Here is a 16,000-nt window from a genome sequence, read left to right as displayed (position 1 = left end):
TTTCAATTCAACAGTTTTTAAGTGTACAGTTCGGTGTCATTAAGTACATGACATAGTTGTATACCATCATCTCTACCAACTTCCAAAATATTTTCATCACCCCAAATAGAAACTCTGTACCCATAAAGTGATAACTACTCATTCCTCACTCCTCCTAGCTGCTGTATTCTACTTTCTACCTGTATTCTACTTTCTTTCCCTGTGAATTAGACTCTTCTATGTAACACTATAAGTGGAACTATTCAATATTTGCCCTTCTGTGTCTGGTTTATTTCACTTAGCATAAGGTTTTCAAGGTTCACCCATGTTGTATAATAGCATGTATCAAAATTTCATTCCTTTTTAGGACTGAATAATATTGCAGTGTATGTATGTACCACATTTCTTTATCCATTCATCCACTGATGGACATTTGGACATTGTTTCTACCTTTTATCTATTGTGAATAATGCTGCTATAAACATTAGTGTACAAATATCTGTTCAAGTTTCAGCTATCACTTCTTTCTGGTATAGACCTAGAAGTGGAATTGTTGATCATATGGTAATTCTATGTTTAGTTTTTTGAGGAACCATCACTTTCTTTTCACAGTGGCAGCACCAGTTTACATTCCCACCAGCAATTTCTCCACATCTTTGCAGATACTTGTTATTTTCTGTGTTTTTGTTGTTTTTTTAAATAATAGCCATCCTAATGGGTGTGAGTTGGTATCTCCTTGTGATTTTGATTTGCATTTCCCCTAATTAGTAATATTAAGGATGTTTTTCATGTGATTATTGGCCATTTGTATATCTTCTCTGGAGAAATATCTATTCAAGTTCTTTATGGAATTTTAAATTGGATTATTTGTCTTTTTTTCCATCTGTATTGAGATATTATTGACATATATTGGGTTGGCCAAAAAGTTCGTTTGGGTTTTTCCTTAAGATGTTACGAAAAACCTGAACGAACATTTTGGGCAACCCGATACATATGTAAGTTTAAGGTATAGAACTTGATGATTTTATACACAAATATATGGCAAAATATTTTCCACAATAAGGTTAGTTAACACTTTTATCCCCTCACGATATTGCCATCTGGGGGAGCTGAGGAGATAACATTTAAGATTCATTCTCTTAACAACTTTCAAGTATACAATACAGTATTGTCAATTATTGTCAACATGCTGTACATTACATCCCCAGAACTTATTCATCTTATAATTGGAAGTTTGTAATTCCAATATACCTTTGACCAATATCTCCCCATTTCCCCCATACTCTGGCAACCACCCTTCCACTCTCTGTTTCTATGAGTTCAGCTTTATAAGATTCTACATATAAGTGACTCATGTGGTATATGCCATCCTCTGTCTGACTTATTTCACTTATCATAAAGCCCTCAGGGTCAATCCATGTTGTCACAAAAGGCAGGATTTCCTTCTTTTTATGTCTGAATAATATTCCAGTGTGTGTGTGTGTGTGTGTGTGTGTGTACATTTTCTTTATCCATTCATCCATCCATGTTGGCTATTGTGAATAATGTTTCAATGAACATGGGGTTGCAGATATCTCTTCAAGATAGTGATTTCATTTCATTTGGATATATACTCAGAAGTAGGATTGCTGGATCATATGGAAATTCTATTTTTAATTTTTTGAGTACCCTCCATACTGTTTTCCATAGGGGCTGCACCAATTTCCATTCCCACCAACATCGTACAAGGGATCCCTTTTCTCCACATCCTTGCCAACACTTTGTTGTCTCTGGTATTTTTAATAATAGCCATTCTAACAGGTGTGAGGTGATATCTCATTGTGGTTTTGATTTGCATTTTCCTGATGATTAGTGATGTTGACCACATTTTCATGTTGTTGGCCATTTATAATGGCCTATGTCTATTCAGATCCTCTTTATTTTTTAGTCATATTGGTTTTCTTTTTTTTTGCTATTGAGTTGTATGAATTTCTCATGTATTTTGGATATTAGCCCATTATCAGACAGATGGTTTGTGAGTATTTTCTCCCACGCCATAGCTTGCTTTTATATTTTGCTGATTATTTCTTTTGTCATAAAGAAGCTTTTTAATTTAGCTTCACTTGTTGATTTTTACTTTTGTTGCTTGTGCTTTGGTTACTGAACTGAACTTGGGTCTGCTTGCCTGATTTGCAGCAAAACCAATCTACTGACACTGGGTTGTAGTGAAGGAAAGTACAGCGTTTATTGCAGGGCCAATTGAGAATGGGCAGCTCATGGTCAAAAGACCTGAACTCCCTGATGGCTTTCAGGGAAGGGTTTTTAAAGGCAACATTAGAGGTGAAGTTTGTAGGGTGCCTGAGCAGCTGGTAGACGTTCTTCTGATTCACTGGTGGTGAGGTAATAGGGTGGTATTTCAGGAGTTAACATCATCAACCTTCTGGTTCCAACCTGTCTGAGGTCTGGATGCTTGTCGTCAGCATGCAGTTATTTCTTCCACCTGGTGGGGGTTTTAATATCTACAGAACATCTCATGGGTATGACTGAAGAGGAACTAAAGACCTTTGACTTTGCCTTATGGCCTAAACTATTATTATTTTGTCTTGCTTGACTGCTTTCCTTTGTTTCTGCGTTTTCTCACTTCTATGATTAAACTTGTTGTTTGGAACTTGGGGAATGCCTAGGAGGCTAAAGCTTTTTTACAAACCAGTGGCTGGGGACATGGTGGTGGGGGGAGATCTGTCCCCAGCAAAGCTCCGTAGGGTCCTGCTTAGTTTCACTTTTAGTGCCGTATCTAAAAAATCATTGCCAGGACAAAAGTCAAGAAGCTTTACCCCTGTGTTTTCTTCCAGGAGTTTTAAAATTTGGGTCTTACATTTAAACATTTAATCCATTTCAGTTAATTTTTGTGAGTGGTCTAAGGGTTCCAATTTCTTTTTTCTGCATGTGAATATCCAGTTTTCCTAACAATATTCATTCCCCACTGAGTAGTCTTGGCTCCCTTGTCAAATATTAGCTAACCATATATGCATGGGTTTATTTCTGGGCTCTTGATTCTGTTCCATTAGTCTACATGTCTGTTTTTGTGCCAATACCGTACTGTTTTGATTACTATCACTTTGTAATAAAATTTGGGATCAGAAAGTGTGATTCCTCCAGCTTTGTTCTTCTTTCTCAATATTTCAGCTATTTGGAGTCTTTCATGATCCTTTGGAATTTTAGGATTTTTTTTTTTCTATTTCTGTTTGAAAAATGCTATTGGAATTTTGATAGGGATTGCACTGAACCTATAAATGGCTTTGATAGTACAAACATCTGAATAATATTAATTCTTCCTCCATGACATATTTTTCTATTTATTTCTGTCTTCAATTTCTTTCATCAATGTCTTGTAGTTTTCAGTGTACAGATTGTTCACTTCCTTGGTTAAATTTATTTCTAAGTATTTTATTATTCTTGATTATATTGCAAATAGAATTATTTTCTTTAATTCTTTTTCAGATTGTTTTTTATTACGGTATAGAAATGCAACTGATTTTTATATGTTGTTGTATCCTTCAACTTTACTAAAATTTGTTTATTAGTTCTAATAGTTTTTTGGTAGAGTCTTTTAGGATTTTCTAAGTATGAGATCATGTCATCTGGAAACAAAGACAATTTTACTTCTTCCTCTGTAATTTGGATGCCTTTTATTTCTTTTTCTCACCTAGTTGCTCTGTCTAGGATTTCCAGTGCTATGTTGAATAGGAATAGGGAGAATGGTCACCCTTGAGTTGTTCCTGATCTTAGTGGGAAAGCTTTCAACCTTTCACTGTTGAGTTTGATGTTAGCTGAATGTTTGTCATATATAGCTTTTATTATGTTTAGTATGTTCCTTTTATGCCCATCTGTTGAGAATTTTTATACTGAAAGAATGTTGAATTTTGTGAAGTACTCTTTCTGCATCTATTGAGGTGATCATATGATTTTTATCTTTCATTTTATTAATATGGTATATCACATTTATTGATTTGCATATGTTGAACCATCCTTGCATCCCAGAGACTAAATCACACTTGATCATGGTATATCATCCTTCAATGTGCTGTTGAATTCAGTTTCCAAGTTTTGTTGAGAATTTTTAAATGTATATTCAGTAGGGTATTGGTCTATAGTTTCCTTTTCCTATAGTGTCCTTATCTGGCTTTGGTATAAGGGTAATGCTGGCTTTGTAAAGTGAGTTTGGGAATGTTCCTTCTTTAATATTTTGGGGGAGTTTGAGAAAGAATGTTGTTCTTCTTTAAATGTTTGGTAGAATTCACCAGTGAAACCATCTGTCCCGAGCTTTTGTTTGTTGGATTTTTCTGATTACTGATTCATTCAATCTCCTTACTCATTATTGGTTTATCCAATTTTTAAATTTCCTCATGGTTCAGTTTTTGTAGATGGTATGTTTCTGGGAATATATCCATTTATTCTAGGTTATCGAACTTTTTGTCATATAATTGCTCATAACAGTTTCTCATGATCCTCTGTATTTCTGTGGTGTCAGTTGTAATGTCTCCACTTTCATTTCTGATTTTATTTCTTTGACCCTTCTCTCTTTTTTCTTAGTAGTCTATCTAAAAGTTTGACAATTTTGATGATCTTTTAAAAATAAAACAATTCTTAGTCTTATTAATATTTTCTATTCATTCATTTCTGCTCTGCTCTTTGTTATTACCTTCCTTTGCTAATTTTGGTCTTAATTTGTTCTTCTTTGTCTAGTTCCTTGAGGTGTAAAGTTAGGTTGTTTATTAGAGATTTTTCTTAATGTAGGCATTTATCATTGTAAACTTCCCTCTTATAACTGGTTTTCCTGCATCCCATAAATTTTGTTATATTGTGTTCCCATTTTTGTTTGTTTCAAGATATTTTTTGACTTCTCTTTTGATTTCAGCTTTGACTCATTGGTTGTTCAGAGGTGTACTGTTTAATTTACACATATTTGTGAATTTTCCAGTTTACCTCCTATTATTAATTTTGAGTTTCATACCACTGTGGTCAGAAAAGATACTTGGTATGATTTCAGTGTTTTAATTTGCTGAGACTTCCATATGATCTATCCTGGAGAACATTCCATCTTTATTGTATTGTCATTTGTTTCCCCTTTTAAATCTGTTAGTATTTGCTTCATATATTTAGGTGCTCCAATGTTGGATGTGTATATATTTATGATTATTATATCTCCCTGATAAATTGGCCCCTTTATCATTATATAATGACCTTCTTTGTCTCATTATAGTTTTTATTTATTTATTTTAATTTTTTGTTTTGTTTTTTAAATTAATTTTTCTTGGCATATAGTTGATTTACAATGTTGTATTAGTTTCTGCTGTACAGCAAAGTGAATCAGTTATACATATACATATATCCACTCTTTTTTAGGTTGTATTCCCATGTAGGTCCTTACAGAGTATTGAATGGAGTTCCCTGTGCTATACAGTAGGTTCTTATTAATTATCTATTTTACATACAGTAGTGTGTATATGTCAATCCCTGTCTCCCAATTTATCCCTCCCCCCACTTCCCCCTTGGTAACCATAAGTTTGTTTTCTATGTCTGTGACTCTTCTGTTTTGTAAATAGTTTCATTTGCACCATTTTTTTTAGATTCCACATATAAGTGATATTATATGATATTTGTCTTTCCCTGTCTGACATACTTCATTCAGTATCACAATATCTAGGTCCATCCATGTTGCTGCAAATGGCACTATTTCATTCATTTTTATGGCTAAGTAATATTCCATTGTATATATGTACCACATCTTCTTTATCCATCCCTCAGTTGATGAACATTTAAGTTGCTTCCATGTCCTGGCTATTGTAGCAATAAATAGTTCTGCAGTGAACATTGTGGTGCATGTATCCTTTTGAATTATGGTTTTCTCTGGTATATGCCCAGGAGTGAGATTGCTGGATCATATGGTAGCTCTATTTTTAGCTTTTTAAGGAGCCTCCATACTGTTCACCATAGTGACTGTACGAATTTTCCTTCCCACCAATGGTGTAGGAAGGTTCCCTTTTCTCCACACCCTCTCCAGCATTTATTATTTGTAGATATTTTTGATGATGGCCATTCTAACCAGTGTGAAGTGATACTTCATTGTAGTTTTGATTTGCATTTGTCTAATAATTAGTGATGTTGAGAATCTTTTCATGTGACTGTTGGTCATCTGTATGTCTTCTTTGGAGAAATGTCTACTTAAATCTTCCACCCATTTTTTAATTGGATAGTTTGTTTTGTTTTGTTTTGTTTTTTTGATATTGAGCTGCATGAGCTGTTTATATATTTTGGAGATTAATCCCTTGTTGGTCACTTCATTTGCAAATAGTTTTTCCCATTGTGTGAGGTTTTTTTAAAAATTTTGTTTATGGTTTCATTTGTGTGCAAAAGCTTTCAAGTTTAATTAGGTACCATTTGTTTATTTTTGTTTTTATTTTCATTACTCTAGGAGGTGGATCAAAAAAGATCTTGCTGCAATTTATGTCAGAGAGTGTTCTGCCTATGTTTTCTTCTAAGAGTTTTATAGTATCCAGCCTTACATTTAGCTCTTTAATCCATTTTGAGTACATTTTTGAGTATGGTGTTAGAGAATGTTCTAATTTCATTCTTTTACATGTAGATGTCCAGTTTTCCTAGCACCACTTATTGAAGAGGCTGTCTTTTCTCCACTGTATATTCTTGCCTCCTTTGTCATAGATTATGTGACCATAGGTGTGCAGGTTTATCTTTGGACTTTCTATCCTGTTCCATTGATCTATATTTCTGTTTTTGTGCCAGTACCATACTGTCTTGATTACTGTAGCTTTGTAGTATAGTCTGAAGTCAGGGAGCTTGATTCCTCCAACTCCATTTTTTTTTTCTCAAGATTGCTTCAGCTATTTGGGTCCTTTGTGTTTCCAAACAAATTGTAAAATTTTTTGTTCTAATTTTGTGAAAAATGCTATTGGTAATTTGATAGGGATTGCATTGAATCTGTAGATTGCTTTGGGTAGTATAGTCATTTTCACAATATTGATTCTTCCAATCCAAGAACATGGTATATCTCTCCATCTGTATGTGGCATCTTTTATTTTTTTCATCAGTGTCTTATAGTTTTCTGAGTATAGGTCTTTTGCCTCATTAGGTAGGTTTATTCCTAGGTATTTTATTCTTTTTAATGTGATGGTAAATGGGTTTGGTTCCTTGACTTCTCTTTCTGATCTTTCATTTTTAGTGTATAGGAATGCAAGAGACTTCTGTGTATTAATTTTGTATCCTGCAACTTTACCAAATTCTTTGATGAGCTCTAGTAGTTTTCTGATAACATCTTTAGGATTTTCTATGTATAGTGTCAGTGGTCTGCAAACAGTAACAGTTTTACTTTTTGTTTTCCAATTTGTATTCCTTTTATTTCTTTTTCTTCTCTGATTGCCATGGCTGGGACTTCCAAAGCTGTATTGAATAAAAGTGGTGAGAGTGAACATCCTTGTCCTGTTCCAGATCTTAGAGGAAATGCTTTCAGTTTTTCACAGTTGAGAATGATGTTTGCTGTGGGTTTGTCATATATGGCTTTTATTATGTTGAGGTATGTTCCCTCTTTGCCCACTTTCTGGATAGTTTTTATCATAAATTTGTGTTGAATTTTGTCCAAAGTTTTTTCTGCATCTATTGAGATGATAATATGGTTTTTATTCTTCAGTCTTGTTACAGTTTTGACTTAATGGCTATTTTCTCTGATGAACATATAGCTACCCCTGCTCTCTTTTAGTTTTCATTTGCATGGAGTAACTTTTTCCATCCCTTCACTTTGAACCTATGGCTTTAAATCTGAAGAAGGTCTCTTGTAGGCAACATGTAGTTTGGTATTGGTTTTCAATCCATCTAGCCATATGTGCCTTTTATTACTTACTAATGCCATACTATTAATTATTTTCTGGCTGTTTTCCCTTGTTCCTTCCTTTCTTGCTTGCTGCCTTTCTTTGCAAATTGATGATTTTTCATAGTGGTATGCTGTGATTACCTTCTCTTTATCTTTGTGTATTTACCGAAGGTTTTTTCTTTGTGGTTACCATGAGGGTTATGTAAAACATCTTATAGATATAACAGTTTGTTTTGTGCTTGTAACAACTACTTTTTTTTTAAAATTTTTTAAAAAATTAATTAATTTATTTATTTTTGGCTGTGTTGGGTCTTCGTTTCCGTGCGAGGGCTTTCTCTTGTTGTGGCAAGAGGGGGCCACTCTTCATCGCGGTGCGCGGGCCTCTCACTGTTGTGGCCTCTCTTGTTGCGGAGCACAGGCTCCAGACACGCAGGCTGAGTAGTTGTGGCTCACGGGCCTAGTTGCTCCGAGGCATGTGGGATCTTCCCAGACCAGAGCTCAAACCCGTGTCCCCTGCATTAGCAGGCAGATTCTCAACCACTGTGCCACCAGGGAAGCCCCGTAACAACCTACTTTTGATCACATACAAAACCTCTGCCCTTTACATCCCCCCCCCATTATGTATTTGATGTCACAATTTACATCTTTTTTTACTGTGTACCATTAACAAATTATTGTAGCTACAGTTATTTTTTTAAAATATTTTTGTCTTTTAACCTTTCTACTAGAGTTAAGGTTTAACACACCACCATATTACAATATTAGTGTATTCTGAACTTGACTATTCTGAATTTACCAGTATGTTTTATATTTTCATATGTTCTCATGTTACTATTTAGCGTCCCTTTATTTCAACTTGAAGAACTCCTTTCATCATTTTTAAGGTAAGTCTGGTGTTGATGAACTCCCTCAGCTTCTGTTTGATTGGGAAAGTTTTGTCTCTTTTCATTTTGGAATGACAACTTTGCTGGATAAAGTATTCTTGGTTGGCAATTATTTTTTCTTTCAGCACTTTGACTAGATCATTCTACTTTCTCCTGATCTGCAAGGTTTCTGCTGAGACATCCACTGATAGCCTTGTACATCTCTTATACATGAATAATTTTTTTCTCTTAAGGAGACATCTAAGGCCATGGGAGTTGGCCTGGTGCAGGGGCAGGCCAGCATTGGGGTCCATGTGAAGTCTGGTGCTATGGTTGAGGTGTCTTTCTCCATGGGGAGGGTGTCTTTCTTCATGTTGGGCTGCCAAGGCTTGAGGGAGGAGTGATGGGGTAATGTGAATCTACCTTTCCTACCTCCTCAATGTGTCTTTTATTTCTGTGTTTCACCCAGCTGCTGTAATTCTTTACCTGGACTCTATAGCTCTTATATAGGTATTTTTGTGTGCAAATAGTTGTTCAAATTGATATTTCTGGGAGGGGATGGATACTAGAAATCCCAATACCACCATGTTGTTGAGTTGTAGGAATTCTTTATATATTGAGGATATTTGTCTCTTATCAGGCATATGATTTGCAAATATTTTCTCCCATTTTTTGAGTTGCCTTTTCACTCCTTCAGTAGTATCCCTTGATACACAAAAGTTTTTAATTTTGACCAAGTCCAAGTTATCTATTTTTTTCTTTTGTTTCCTGTGATTTTGGTGTCACATCTAAGACATCTGTCAAGAAACATTGCCAGATACAAGGTTATGAATCTTTCCCCCTATATTTCCTTCTAAAAGTTATATAGTTTTATCTCTTATGTTTATGTCTTTCACCCATTTTGAGTTAATTTTTATATGGTGTAAGGTATGAGCCTAACTTCATTCTTTTGCATACAGACATCCAGTTTCCCCAGTACCTTTGGCTGAAAAAGCTGTCCTTTCCCCATTGAATGATGTTGACACCCTTGTTGAAGATAATTTGACCATCTCTGTGAGGGTTTATCTCTGGGTTTTCTATCCTATTCTATTGGCTGATGTCTGTCTTTATGCCAGTACCACTTTTTTTATTGCTGTAGCTTTGTAAGTTTACTTTTGTAAACTTACACACAGTTTACTTTTTTACTTTAACCCTTTTACTTAAAAAATTTATGTCAGTGCTCTCCAGCTTAGTTATATTTCTTATTCTTCTCACATTATTAACGACCATTCCCTTAAACACTGGAAAACAAAGATTGAAATCTAGTTTTGGAGGGCACAATTTCATTTAGCTTATAAAAGATACCTGTGTAGCAAAATGATAGTGTCTGAGACTGGTTGAGACCTAGGGGTCATCTATTCCAAAGAGGGGGAATTTCTTCTGATAGGAACTCCAACCAATGAGCATAGACACCTAGCCTCAGCATCCACATGCATAAAACTGTTTCTTGATCACTAAGAGAACTTGTCAAACCTTATCTTGTCTCTCCCTTCTCCTTCCATTAAAACACTTGCCTCTTTTGGACCCCTTTCCTAGGATTTTTTATTATCTTCTTCACACCAGTATTTCTGGCACATCATCCTCCCATCCATCCATCCACTTATTCAACAAATATTTATTTGGTGACTATTGCATTCCCAGCACTGTTCTTGGTGCTAGGGATAAACCAGATAAAGTTCTACCTTCCTGGAGTTAATATTCTGATCGGGGGAGGTGGACAATAAATAAACAAATTATAGTAAGTTGATTGGTTATAAGTGCTATGAAGAAAAATAAAGTGGGCAAAGAGGCTATGAAACCATCAAACACATGGCAAAACATGAAGATGTTCACCATGTCATTGCTTATAATGCAGCCTAAAATAGAAAGCAGCTTTTTTTTGCCCCCCAAACTGGTCATGGTCAAATAAATTTTGGTATATTCATAGAGTGGAGAAACATGGAGACATTGAAAATATGTCAGATACCATATTTTTAACCTGGTAAAATATTCATGGAATATTTCTAAACAAAAAGCAGTCTAGAAGAAGTACTACAATCTGGTTTTAATTCTGTAAAATAAATATATTCATCAAAAGGACCTGAAGAATGTATACTGAGATGTTATAGTGATTGTATTTGGGTGGTGAAATTATGAATGATTTTGTTATTTTTTTTCTAAGTTCTTATATGTCAAAAACCCTACACACACACACACACACACACAGAGTTATACATATTCATGGACATATATTATTTATATAGGTATATAATCAACATGGCTGATATTAAAAAAACTACACACACACACATATGCACACATGGTTATACACACTCACAAATATATGTATGTGTGTGTGTATATATATGTAAATCTGGCAAACATTTATGATAGATCATTTTAACAGTGACTACTGATATTTTTAAGTATATTTCTGCCATATTATGTTATGTTTATTATTCCCCATGTTTTTTATTTGATTCCTCTTCTGCTGTCCATTGAATTGAGTTTTTCCCATTACCCATTTTCCTAACAGAGATAGATTCATTTTGAAGCTAATAAAATTTAAGCTTTAGAATACCTCATTTGAATGGGCCCCATTTAAATAAATATTCACTTAGCATAATACCCTCAAGGTCTATTCATGTTGTTGCAAATGGCAAGGCTTCATCTTTTTTTTATGGCTGAGTAATATTCACTGTATACATATATACCACATCTTCTTTATTCATTCATTTGTTGAGAGGCACTTAGGTTGCTTCCATATCTTGGCTATTGTAAATAATGCTGCTGTGAGCACTGAGGTGCATGTATCTTTTTGAATGAGTGTTTTCTATTCTTTGGGTAAATACCTAGAAGTGTAATAGCTGGATCCTATGATAGCACTATTATTAATTTTTTTGAGGAATCTCCATACCTTTTTCCATAGTGGCTGCACCAATTTGCATTCCCACTCAACAACGTATGAGGGTTCGCTTTTCTCCATATCCTTGCCAACACTTGTTATTTCTTGCCTTTTTGATAATAGCCATTCTAATGAGCATGAGGTCATATCTCATTGTGGTTTTGATTTGTATTTTCCTTAATAAGCAGTGTTGTTGAACACCTTTTCATGTGCCTGTTGGCCATCTGTATGTCTTCTCTGGAAATGTCTATTCAACTCCTCTATTCATTTTTGAATTAGGTTGTTTTTTGTTGTTGTCTTTGAGTTATATGAGTTCTTTATATATTTTGGATATTAACCCCTTATCAGATATATGATTTGCAAATATATTCTCCTATTCGATAAGTTGTCTTCTCATTTTATTAATAGTTTCCTTCACTGTGCAGAAACTTTTTAGTTTGATGTAGTCCATTGTTTATTTTAGCTTTTGTTTCCTTCACCTGAGGATACATATCCAGAAAGATATTGCTAAGGTCAATATGAGTGTGTATTCCCTTTGACAATTGTGTGTATTGTGTTTTCTTTGAGGAGTTTTATGGTTTCAAGTCTTACATTCAATACTTTAATCAATTTTGAGTTGGTTTTTGTGTAAGGTGTGAGATAGTGGTCTAGTTTCATTTTTTTTGCAGGTGGCCGTCGAGTTTACCCAACACCATTTATTGAAGAGACTATCCTTTCTCCATTGTATGTTTTTTGCTCCTTTGATTTTGCTCATATGTGGAATATAAAAAACAAACAAACAAATAAATCAACAAACCAAACCAAACAAGCACATAGATACAGAGAACAGAGTAGTGGTTACTAGAGGGGAAAGGAATGAGAGGCGGATGAAGTGGGTAAAGGGAGTCAATCGTATGGTAAGGAATGGAAACTAAATTTTTGGTGGTGGGCATGCTGTAGTGTATACAGAAGTTGAAATATAATATTGTACATGTGAAACTTATCTAATATTATAAACCAATGCTACCTCAATAAAAAGTAAAATATTAAAAATATTTTTTCCGCATTTAAAAATATTCATTTTTGTACCTCATTTTGTTTCGGTGATTTTATTTTGTAAAATTGTATAACTTTTAGGCTGCACAAAAGCTAGACCTACCTTTCTATCTATATTTTATTTTACTAGTTAAAATTTTGAAGAATACACTTAACATTATATATTTTTAGAAATTCTAGAGTTAATTACCATTCTTCTCCTTCCTGAAAGGTCAAGAGCTTTCACATGCATTAGCTTCTTCCAATACTTTCCACTACCTTCCATGTTATTGTTACCTATGAGTTTATTTACAGCTTACTTTTACCTACACGATAATTACTGGGATCATTGTCATGATCATTATCATCTGTTTGTGCTTTAAGTCAAGTGACTTTGCTCTTCCTCATCCTCCTTTTCAACAGTGGTTCAGGAATAAATGGAATATCCCCCTGTGAAGTCTGTTCATTATCTCCTCAAACCCCACTACAGTCCACTGAAGGAAGTGGTAGACCCTTCCGCAAATACCCAGAGTCCTGGTGGCTGAACAGACACCAGCTGTCCTTGGCTATATGCTTACCCTATGTGACTTTTCCTCAGAAGAAATCACTGAGAGGGCACCTCTTCCTGAGGTTGCTGTGCAAGGGCATGTGCCGGACCCATATGGACCTAGGTACCATGCATTTGGAGCCTGTGTCATGGACAAGCCATGACAGTATGGCAAGGGATGGAGGGAGGGTTTCCATAGGAACAAGGGCTTGCACAGGGCCTGGCCAGAGGGTGAAGAGTGAAAGATATCACTGTACTATAACCTGTCCTATTTGGCTTCTTCCAGAAATAGGCCTTGAGGATATAAGCGCTGACAGTTTATTTGGGACGTGATGCCAGGAAGCACTGGTAGTGAGTGGGGCCTAGAGGTAGCTGATAAGAGTATGATATTCTATCAAGTCTTTTGCTTCTGTAGGGAGTCTGGCCCTCAGTCTAGAATATTCCTCATAGTTACCTGCACCTGGGGAAGGAGCTGAACCACATATTTAGCATCCAAATGCTATAGGTGTAGGTAGTTCTGATTTGTCCAGGGCATGAACTGAGGATGCCCCTATGCCCAGAGAAAGACCTTAGCAGAGACACCTAATACACTTGAATTAATTTATTAGTCTGCTCATCTTCTGAACAATACAAATCTGTCATAAATTATTTGCTGATTCTTTTTAAGTACTCAATTTTCTCTCTGTTGCTCATAAGCTCCCTGGTGATAGGTAGGTACTTATTGTCATTTTGTTAATTGCTTTCTGGTTGTGTTTGTAGTTGTTCTCTGTTCTTTTCTTCTTCCCTTGTGGTTTGATGATTTTCTTTAGTATTATTTTTGGGTTCCTTTCTCTCTAGATTTTGTGTATCTATTGTAGGTTTTTGATCTGTGAACCATGAGGTTGGCCTATAACTAATTTTACTTGTTTTAAACTGACAGTCATTTAAGTTCACACACATTCTAAAAGCTCTACATTTTTTACTCATCCCCACACACATTTTATGTTTTGGTGTCATACTTTACATCTTTATGTGTATGGCATAATTGTTTATTGTGATTATAGTTGATTTTACAATTTTTGTCTTTTATCCCTTGTACTGGCTTCAGTGGTTGATCCACTGCCTTTAATATATATTTACCTTTATGAGTAAGACTTTTTCCCTTCATATATTTTGTTATTTATTGTTATAGCCTTTTCTTTTTCACTCAAAGAAGACCCTTTAACATTTATTGTAAGGCTGATTTAATGGTGATGAACTCTTAGTTTTTGCTTATCTGGGGAACTCTTTATCTCTCCTTCAATTCTGAATGGAGACTTTGCTGGGTAGACTATCCTTGGTTGTAGATTTTTATCCATGCAGCACTTTAAATATATTATGCCACTCCATCCTGGCCTGCAAAGTTTCTGCTGAAAAGTCAGCTGATATCCTTATGGGGGTTCCCTTGTATGTGACTCTTTGTTTTTCTCTTGCTGCCTTTAAAAATTCTCTCTTTTGCCATTTTAATCATGATATGTCTTAGTGGGTCTCTTTGGGTTCTTCTTATTTGGGACTCTCTGTGCTTCCTGGACTTGGATGTCTGTTTCCTTCTTCAGCTTCAGGAAATTTTCAACCATAATTTCATTAAATAAATTTTCTGCCCCTTTATCTCTCTCTTCTTCTTCTGGGACCCTTATATTGTGAATGTTAGTATACTTGATGTTGTCCTAGAAGTCTCTTAAACTATTCTTATTAAAAAATTTTTGTTTTCTTTTTGCAGTCCTGATTGGGTGATTTCCACTGTTCTGTCTTCCAGGTCACTTATGTGTTCCTCTGTATCACCTAATTGGCTTTTGATTCCCTCTAGTGTATTTTTCATTTTGATTATTGTATTCTTCAGCTCTGATTCACTCTTTCCTAGAGGAGAAGTGGGGAAACACTCCAACATTTTAGAATTTGAGGTTTTACAAATGGTTTTGTGCATAAAATGACTGTTGGGCCAACTGGCTGAAGTTTGGGGGATAAATCACAGGGAAAAATGGTGACAGTTTCTTCCAGTTTATCTTTTTTTGGGATGGGGGAAACAATAACACCTAACATACAGAGTCATTGTGAGAATGAAGCAAAGTCATATATGTAAAGAATTTTGCTTGTAGTAAGTGCTCAATAAGTGTCACTTAGTGTTACAGTTACTTAACTTCACGGCAACCTTGTGAGTGTGTGTCCTTGTCTTCATTTGAGAGATGAAGAAATTGAGGCCCAGAGTTGAATGACTAGCCTAGAGTAATGAATTAAAGCAGAGCAGAATCTAGAACTCAAATCTACCACTGCACCACAAACCTGTGTGTTTCCACCACATTAAGAATCAGGCAGGGGGCTTCCCTGGTGGTGCAGTGGTTAAGAATCTGCCTGCCAATGCAGGGCACATGGTTTCAAGCCCTGGTCCGGGAAGATCCCACATGCCATGGAGCAACTAAGCCCATGCGCCACAACTGCTGAAACCCGTCTGCCTAGAGCCCGTGCTCCAGAACAAGAGAGGCCACTGCAATGAGAAGCCCACGTGCCGCAAAAAAAGAGTAGCCCCCACTCACCACAACTATAGAAAGCACACGCAGCAACGAAGACCCAACACAGCCAAAAATAAATAAATAAATAAATAAATAAATAAATAAACACACACACACACACACACACACACACACACACACACACACACACACACAAAAAGAATCAGGCAGGCCACTTGCAGGCATGTGCAGACAACTTTGGTTGGGCTGCCATGACTTAGATTCTGACTGCTTAGGCTGGGTCATCAGCCAGATTTATAACTAGATTTGCAGACTTCAGGGGAA

This window comes from Eubalaena glacialis, chromosome 1 (assembly GCF_028564815.1).
Source record: "Eubalaena glacialis isolate mEubGla1 chromosome 1, mEubGla1.1.hap2.+ XY, whole genome shotgun sequence".
Taxonomy (NCBI): Eukaryota; Metazoa; Chordata; class Mammalia; order Artiodactyla; family Balaenidae; genus Eubalaena; species Eubalaena glacialis.
This window is presented reverse-complemented; position numbering follows the sequence as displayed.